Here is a 9,153-nt window from a genome sequence, read left to right as displayed (position 1 = left end):
GCTAATACTGTCACGTAACAATAGCTGAGGATATCCAGGCCAACTTGCTGATCAGTGCAGGAAGGCCATGAGGAGTGTATTTTACATTTGTGACATGCAACAGGTGTTGGGTTTTGCCATCAGTCCAAATATCAGCAAACACTGGGCTACATACAACAGCGGGAGAAGCAAGAGGTTAACCACAAGCAAGGGACATTTCTTCAGCCTCCCATAAACTACTGAGCAGAAACCAGTGTGTATACACCACAGAGACCACAAATTCCTCTGATATAATGCTGTTATTCTTAATAATGTATTACCCAGCATAGAACCCCATGGTTCAGTACAACCCACAAACAGGACATATACTGAAGACAAAATATCTCAACTGTAGATAAACAGTTTGTCTGTGTAGTCCTTTCATATGCCAGTCACAAGTCATGTCACATATAATCATGAATTCAACACCCCTTAGGTGACAATAGTTACTATCTCATTTGTCTTTCTATAAACTGTCATTTATGAAATGGATACTGTAAGCTCTGTGTAGGCCTGTGAGGAAGCCAAATGTGCAAACATTTTTCTACGCAGAAACCCTGTCAGTCACTTTTACGAGCAGGTCCAGACAGAGTGGGAGAGGATTAGTGGGGGGTCAAGGGTCGCCGGGCCTGGATTCCAGCAGCGGCACTCTGGTCTGGACACTTGTTAGGAGAACAGCCTCGGTATGCCGGGCGAACACGACGGAGAAATAACAGCACAACAAAAGAGAAGTAATTCACCCCTTAACCATACATCCAACATAACTCTCACAAAGTACAGTTCAGGAAGTAGTACACCCATCGCTGCAGGACACCACGGGTGATGTTAACAGGCCTTTCCCCCCTCTAATTACAAACCACGCAGATCCTCTGAATTGCTTTTACTCCTTGCATGTCAAGAATATTAGTTGTGAACTGGCATGTGATTCAAGATCCTGTTGCCTGCATGAGTGACAGTCTTTGGGCTGGGATTTGAGTGGCACACAGTCTGACGCAGGTGCACTGTTGTTATTGTAACCCCAAACACAACACTGGTAGTGACTGTAGTGAATTGTAGTGAGTTTGCTAAGCACTTTGCTATAGTTGCATATCTACAGGCTTGCTCACTCTCTCTTTCTCTCTCTCTCTCTGGCACTCATAAAACTCACATTTATAATATCTTTCCACTTTAGCGTATTTATAAGAGAGTCTGGTGGGGAATTGTCTCGCTTCTTTACAAGATTCAAAGAGGAGTTATCTGGCCGCCCCGAACCACAGATTGGCCGTGCGCTGTGGTGTAGTGGTGTCCTTCTCTCTCTCCATCCGTCAGCCGAGACTTAGCAGCGAGTCCCCGCTCCCTCACTCTGCCGTCAACACTTAGGCTCAAACTACGCGTTAAATATTCAGACGTGGCTGACACTCGTCCGCTTCTTTCCGTTCCTCGAGCTACGCCACCATCCCGTCTCTCCACCGACGACCGTCCAGTCTTTAATAACGGCCTTTGTGAATAATTCAGGCCTAGTTAGGCGCACGTTTCGGCCTGACGTGGAGCGCAAATCATGAAGTCCATCCATTCTGGCCGCTGAATAATGGTCGCGCGCCTCGACACGCGCGCTCTTCAATCACGCGGTCGCTTCCACCAGCGCGCGGAGCAAAACGTGGCAGCCGGGCCCGGATAGAACAAAGGATTGTATGGCCCAAAAGGCTCGGTCCACTTCGGCTGCCACGTTAAACACACTCAGCTGTGAAACACACGCAGTAAAGCTTCCGGTCCTGTCATTTCTTAATGACTAAAATGATGGGCGAGACTGTTGCCATTTTCTTGAAGCGAACCGTTTTTGTCTGCGCGTTTTATAACAAACAACCCCCGTCTTATTCGAATTTATTTGAAATGCAATAAAAATTCTCGACATCATTAAAATGCTCGACATCCAACGTACAAATAAACAGTTGTACTCTACATCAGTCAAATTAAATGCACCTGCAGCTATAATAAAAATGGGAAGTTCCGTTGAAAGTGTCGTATGAATATGTTAAACATTTCACCCTTTCAGCTTTTTCGTATTTCGGAAAACTGTACATTCACCCAGATGGAAAGATATCCCCCATGTCTCTGAACCAAATATTTTAACTGTTTTGGTTAAATGTTTCATGCAAAACTGGTGAACTCTCCATAAAGGATTATAAACGCAGAGGAAACGCCGCTCGAACATAGTAAGTCAAGTCTTTTGCCAGAGAGCTTTGGGGCTTTACAGTCATTACGAGGCTAATTAACAGGCACAATTATTTTGTAGGGAAGCTCATCAAAGAAATGATGTTGAGATGGAAGCTAACACAACTGTTTTCTAAATCAATGAATATGTCATTAACATCTAGTAAATTAAGTAGTCTCCTTCTATCACCCCATCCCCCAAAAAGAATTGCTCAGTATCAAGTACTAATACAGGACCAGAACCCGCGTCAGCTCAGATGAACTTGTCAAAATCCTAAATGACGTGACTATTCGGACATTAGGCACCGAGTATCGTGTGCTTTTAGTGGCTGTTTGGGGTTTTGCCAAGCTGCGCTGTATATTTAACTACACTTGGCAATACTGTGTCCTATGGAGATTGCAAAGGAACCAAACACACCTATGGGAAACCCACCTGAGCCTAGTGAACGTGTAACATTTTCCACATGAATGCCTTTCAATCCCAGAGTCCACAGAGACAGAGCGCGACGTGCCCCTGGTTCCAACGGAGCTCTTAATTAATTAGCTTGATAGGAGCTCTAATTGAATATTGGTATGGATTTCGTGTCTCCAGACTGCTTTCAGACTAGGGCGAAAGCCTTGCAGAAGCTTCCACACCTGTGCAGAGATAGAAGCAAACAAGCCTCAACAGTTGCACTGATTTGCATGTAGCTGACGGTATTACAAATGTAACACTAACTTTGAAAACGGAATTACATAGCAAAGAACTAGATGAATAGACTAGCTAGAACAGGGGGTCCTGTGTGTGTGTGTGTGTGTGTGTGTGTGTGTGTGTGTGTGTGTGTGTGTGTGTGTGTGTGTTCATTCAGAACTCAGTCCTGGACTATGCTCATGTGCTTTACTCTAGCAGGTGTAAGCTGCTGGTCTCAACGATTTCTCCCAGCTGAGACTTACTTTCTCAGGGAAAATCCTTCAAAGCCTCCAAATCATACTACAGTGCACACACACATTTTCCCCCCCCCCACAACACACACATTTTTACCCTTTTATGAGGTAAATCAAACACTTTCTCACCCTCACACAAATCGACCACACAAGCTAGTGGAACATCGGATTTGCCCCAGAATAAAGTGGGCAAGCTTTCAACACACCAGGCACAACTGGCTTTTCTGATATAATTTCTTCTGCTTTCTCTTGTGTACTTAAACCCAATCAGTCTGCATAAGGATTCAGCCACTAGTATGTTTACGCCCTAAGTAAACTTGAACTGCAGGACATCTGTGTAGTTCAAGAGATTCTTAAGAAGAATAGCTTTGAATGTATGTGTGAAGTCCGGACTGAGGAAATAAATGTTTCACAGATCTTAATGGTCAAGTCTGCTAGTAAATTGTTCAAACAGATACATGCATGCACACATACATGCTAGCGCGCACGCACATGCTCAAAACCGTGCACATGCGAGCGTGCACACACCCACATATGCCTGCACACTAGTCCATGTACACGCTCGCACTCATTAGCTATTAGTTGCATTAAAACCCAGTGAGAATGAAGAGTCAGGAGTAAACAGATGATATAAGTGCTGACTGTGTTCCCAAGGACTTGTGTGTAGTGTGTTCCACAAACAACCCCAGTAATGCTCCTAATTACACTACTCCAGGATCATTTGATGGGTTTCATTTAAAGTGTTGCCTATTTTTTAACTCCAGGTGCGCAGGCTTGTTGGCTTGATATATTACAGTTACACCACAGCAGATTTGCTCTAACAGGCCAAATAAAATTGGATATAGAATAGACGAATAATGCATGGTATATTTTTAGTAGTTAATAGTTCTACGGTTGGAGAAAGAGTGAGACAGCTAAACTGAATTAGTCATTATATCCTACTAGTGTTGCCACCACAATGATCTCATTATCATCCATGTCCTGATACACACAGATAGGATGGCAAGATGAAATCTACACCAACTCAGCCTCTATTACTTGCAAATATTTTTGACAGTGATTAAAAGATTGGAAAACAAAAAGTCTTGAACATTTAAACCTGAAGCAGGTGATTGCTCTTACACTTATTTGCCATTGCAACATCTCCATTGTTATACATATCTCCTACCAGCATGGTTTCCAATAACATGGTAGGCTCTACTCACAAAACGCTGCAGACAGCATAGAGTGGTTAAATGTACACCACTCTGTTGACGTTGCATTATGCTAGTGGTATACCGGCATGCTTCATAATAAGTATGTACGCTGAAGTATAAGTAAGATCAGAAGTGCAGGGTTTGCTTTTAAGTACTTGAACAGTCATTGGCTACATTATTCAGTTATGTAATGAACCATTAGCACCTCATGATTTGTCTCTCTGTAACAGTTTTATGCTCTTTCCGTCCTCTCAATCTCTTTAATCTTCAAAAAAATTGTCCAAAACGACACATTTATTTCTGGTTTTTTATCAAAAACACTGCCTTTGGAGGGTAATTTTGACCTGTCTGGCCAGATAAATGTAGCTTTAAGAGACATCATGTACTTTTTACTGTCAAGGCACTGAACATAGTAAATAGCTCAGAGAAGCTGTGATTGGTGCAGCCATCCTGCCTGATTAATCACATGGTGCCAGTATCCCACTCTCCACTGGCCCCTATGCCCAGTTGCTCTAGTGCATGTACAAATAAGCACACACACACAGACAGACAGACAGATGTTTGTATGTATGTATAAACAAAACATACTATGACTACACTGTTGTAACAGTTTTGAAATCTAATAACATCATAATTATAATGCACTGCATAAAAAAAACCATCTTCCTGGGTTTGATTCAATAAGCTCAGGCCTGTGGCTTTGGTTCATGGCCATATGTGTGTGAAGCTGACTGCACAGGCTTCCTCACAACAGACAAAGTAGCAGGCGGGCTGTCAGGGCCTCTTCTTCTTCTTCGGCTCTGAACTAAAAGTGAACTCTGCTTTGCTATATATAAATACAGCTTTGCAGCCAATCAGTGGCTTGGCTCCAGGGCATCATCTCGCTGCGCTGACTTTCCCATTACGATAATGTGAATCTCTCGCTCAGCCACATAATACTGGCAAGCGTGGATAAAATACTGTCTTTCCTGCGCTCTGGCCTGCGCTTGCCACACACAATGAGAGAGAGTCTGTGCATACTAATGAGAGCGTGCCACAGAGCCCAGGGATGTACAGCGTCACAGTACCCTGGAGCGGCCTGTAGGGGGCGCAGGTCTGGAAGTGGAAAGCTAAACGCTTGATGCGGATGCTATAGTGTCTCTAAAGAACATTTCTAGCCTGTATTAAAAGGTGGGCCATGCTGTTTCTGGGACGATTTGGGACACATTTTTGTGTTGTTTAGACTGAGGTGTGTATGGTTTACATCTTTGTGATGTAGGTCCTATTTTCTGTTTTAATGGTACTGCTTGTTTGCTGATGGTAACTACTTCATTCATGAAAAGTAAATCATTCATAATTTGTCCAAAAGAACAACAAAACACAAAGTAGTATAAAGCCACTCTATATTTTTGTGTGTTTGCAATGTCTTATGTAATCTCAGATCCTTTCCTGGTGAATGGTACAGTAAGTGTTGAGACACTTTAAAACACTATTTCTGAATGATCAAATCTATAAATATAACAAATATCATTTTTACAGAGTCTGTATCTTTTGTCCTAGATAGAAAGACACACCCATAGGTCTCTGCTATTACACACACACACACCCACACACACACACACACACACACTGCTGCAGAGAGGCTGGAGGTGTGTGACTTCTGGACCATGAAGAAAAAACATGAAAAGAGTGTTTGGATACGGACAGTGTTTGCCATTTCTAATTTGCAGACAGGGGACGGGTGTGGGGCGATCACAGCATGATTCATATTAAAAGTCAATTGGCCTTCAAATTCCTCGGGTCCCCCAAAGTCACTACTGGTGAGAAGGAAATGAGTCTTAATGGAGTGGCAGTGCCACAATAAAATATCTGAAATTGAATCTGACCACAAAACCCAATGGTCCAGGGACAAGGACCGAGCGACTGACCATTACAGATATGAGCTTCTTTCAGTTCATAAGTTCTTTGTTTGTTTGTTTTTTTATCTGTTATTTGATTATAGATGTCTGTGCATGCTAGAGATGACTCTTCTGTGTCCGGTTCTTCTCCTCTGCCTGGATAGCAGAGGCCTCGGTAATCGGTCTCAGCCCCACTTTTAATTTCTCGCATGTCTGCCTGCGCTCAGAGGGCTGGGGTAACTGGGTAGGCGATATAAGGCAAAAGGCCATAAAACCCTCCCACTGCGTGCGATATATTAACTTTAACCTCCTGGTAATTACCAAAAACTATTTAAACCCAACTTTTCCACTTAGGGTGCTTTCCAGTAATACTGACACAAACCAGCCACACTTTAACTGCTGTTAACTGCAGGAATCAAGAACTCTTGGAGGTTCATAAAGTGGACATATTGCAGATAAAGTGGAACCTCCCCCTTTTAATTTGTTCTTGCTCAGTAAAAGTTCAGGTTCATTTTAAGCATGTTGTGATTTTACCATTTTTATATTAACAAAGTAGAGTGAGATGAAGGATAACATCAAAGATATTGTAATCGTTCGTTCAGTCACACTGACGGTGTCTGGCATGGATATTGCCCTGACTCCCGCCGACACCTCGGAAAGGTCAGGACTGGCATGCGTGTCCTGCGTCCTACAAATGGACTCAGCATTCATGAAGACACGTGCACACATTGCCCTCTTCAGGCCTGGCTGTGTAAGATGACCCTGCTGCTCATCCGTCATCCTGGCTGGAGGATATCCAAACAGCTCAATATCATGTTTAACTAATCAGACATGAGAATCTATTTAATGACAGCCTGGAGACACGAGATAAATGTTAGCCACTCAAAGCAGTCTGCAGTCAATTCATGTTGCCTAAATACTCTCTTAGGAAATCTAGTACACTGAACTAATCGCCAGTTTATACTGGTGTGTTTGGCAATATCATTTGCATTTTTAAAAAAGCCCCTTTCTATTAAACACTCAAAATTTCTCGATCCTCAAAAATAGACGTTGCAACCTCCTCCCCATCTCTCTCTCACTTGGTCCCCCACCTCCCCCACCCCCCACTTCCTGTCTCCATCTCTATGACAGATGCAGGGCGAAGCCTGAGGCTGCAGTTAAGAATATGTGATGCAGAGATTCTTTATTAACATTTCATTCCCATTCCCCACACGACATAAATTAGATGGGACGTTAAAGGCTGTCAGCTGTGGAGATATGTCACAGCGGTGCGGCTCTGTCCGTAGGACGTCCTCTCTCCCTCTTCCCGTGATGCCTACCTTCTCCACTGCCTCAGAGGCACCGTGGCCGGCGTCCGTGCCAGGTCAGCTGGCCGCCTCTCTGTCTCCGCCGTGGTTTCACCAAGAGCTGCCCAGCTCACAGGCAGCATAGCAGTGCCGTTCCATGGGCGAGCACCAATCAGCTCCGGTCAGCTCCGTCTCTGCTATATCGCACTGCCAATGCCGTGATGGCTGAATTAAAGCCAGTAGCTGCTCAGGGCATGGCGTATGGATGGTGACGGATCTGAAACGTGTCTTATGGCTGGCCCAAGTCTAATGTATTTATCATTAATCTTATCAGTGCTGTCTTTCCACATCATTTCAGGGCACTAGCATGAGTTTTATCTCTAATTTGATGGTAATGAACCCATCAGCATGGAATGGTTGATGAATATGATGAAAAATAGCATTCATATTCACTCTGGACAAGACACGTCTCCTTATCTCATTAGAATAGCTGAAATTAAAATCACTCTTCATTTGTGAACATGCATATTAACAACGTGAGGTCCGCAGACAGCGCCGTACATCTTTGAGGCAATGCAGGCATTTTGAATGCTTTACAACCTCCGCGAAAAGGTCCTGGACTGATTATTGTGGCTGAGTATCCATCTTACGGCTTCTTACAATGGGGATATAATGATGTGTTGGGTTGAGGTGGTGCCATCTATTTACACGGACTCGATTCCCAGGGTGGATATTTGGGCGAAGTTTGGCAGAGGCACAGAGCTCGCATGCATCGCCTCTGTGCTCTTTGTTGCTTTAATTGCGTGAGCAGGACTCAGGAGTGTATGGAGTGTATGAAATGTCAGCGCTGAGACGGGGAGCATTGCCCCCCGGGGCCTGGTGGACGCTCTCTCTCCCGCACACACCAACACAAATTGGATCTGAGCTTTGATCAGCGAGCCCAAATGTTACGTTCCCATATTTACCCAATGGACAGGAAAGGGAGATAAAAAAAGCATTTGTTCAGTGTGACCGTTAAAGACATACGTTTGTCACCTTTAAATGAAATGACCTATTTTTTTTGTAGCAACTATAAGCTGACTTCTGCTCTTTCAATACAGGTGGGTCGCAATATGTCGTAAAAGATTGGCTTCCCTCTCCGGTACGACCGAACCCAGAAACAGCTCCAGGGTATATCATTCCCCTCTCTAAAAGGGTTAGCAGAGAGGTTACACTATAAAAAAGGCCCTTGGAAAAGGCACAAGGAATATGAATAGACGCGTACAAAAGAAAAACAAACAGCGTCTCTGAGCCAGCGTATAGTAACACAGTCTGCCAGGACGGTGAGTTTCCTGTCCCAAAATCTTTCTCCATTATGCTCAGAAACACCTAAAGCGAGCGTGTGTATGTTGGTGGTGTTAGCGAGTTAACTACTGTACTGTTCGCCTCCCTGCTGGTTTTTGAGTGGCGAGCGTCGACGAGCTCTTTGTCGCCCGTGCCTTTCTAAAGAGGAGAGGCGACGGCTTCTGTCGAGTTGACTGGGTGCCAGGCCTTCCAGTTCGGCCTGATCCCTCAAGCATGAGCCTCACACATTCAAGCTGTTTCAACAGCCTGTCAGCTAATGGGATTTGGGAGAGGTACATTAAGCCTGTATGAATCGGTGAGGGAGAGAGAAGCTGGATG

The 9,153-nt window shown here is 44.1% G+C and overlaps 1 protein-coding gene across 1 annotated transcript in view; it reads left to right on the top strand.

The window, feature by feature from the left end:
• The first annotated feature begins 2,052 nt into the window (after positions 1 to 2,052).
• The window catches only part of slc2a15a (solute carrier family 2 member 15a), a 31,668-nt gene continuing 24,567 nt past the window's right edge, over positions 2,053 to 9,153 (top strand). The window contains exon 1 of the mRNA XM_076974346.1: positions 2,053 to 2,210. The gene's annotated coding sequence lies outside the window, so the exon portion shown is untranslated. The remainder of the gene's footprint in view (positions 2,211 to 9,153) is intronic.

This window comes from Brachyhypopomus gauderio, chromosome 15, assembly GCF_052324685.1.
Source record: "Brachyhypopomus gauderio isolate BG-103 chromosome 15, BGAUD_0.2, whole genome shotgun sequence".
NCBI lineage: Eukaryota > Metazoa > Chordata > Actinopteri > Gymnotiformes > Hypopomidae > Brachyhypopomus > Brachyhypopomus gauderio.
This window is presented reverse-complemented; position numbering and strand designations above follow the sequence as displayed.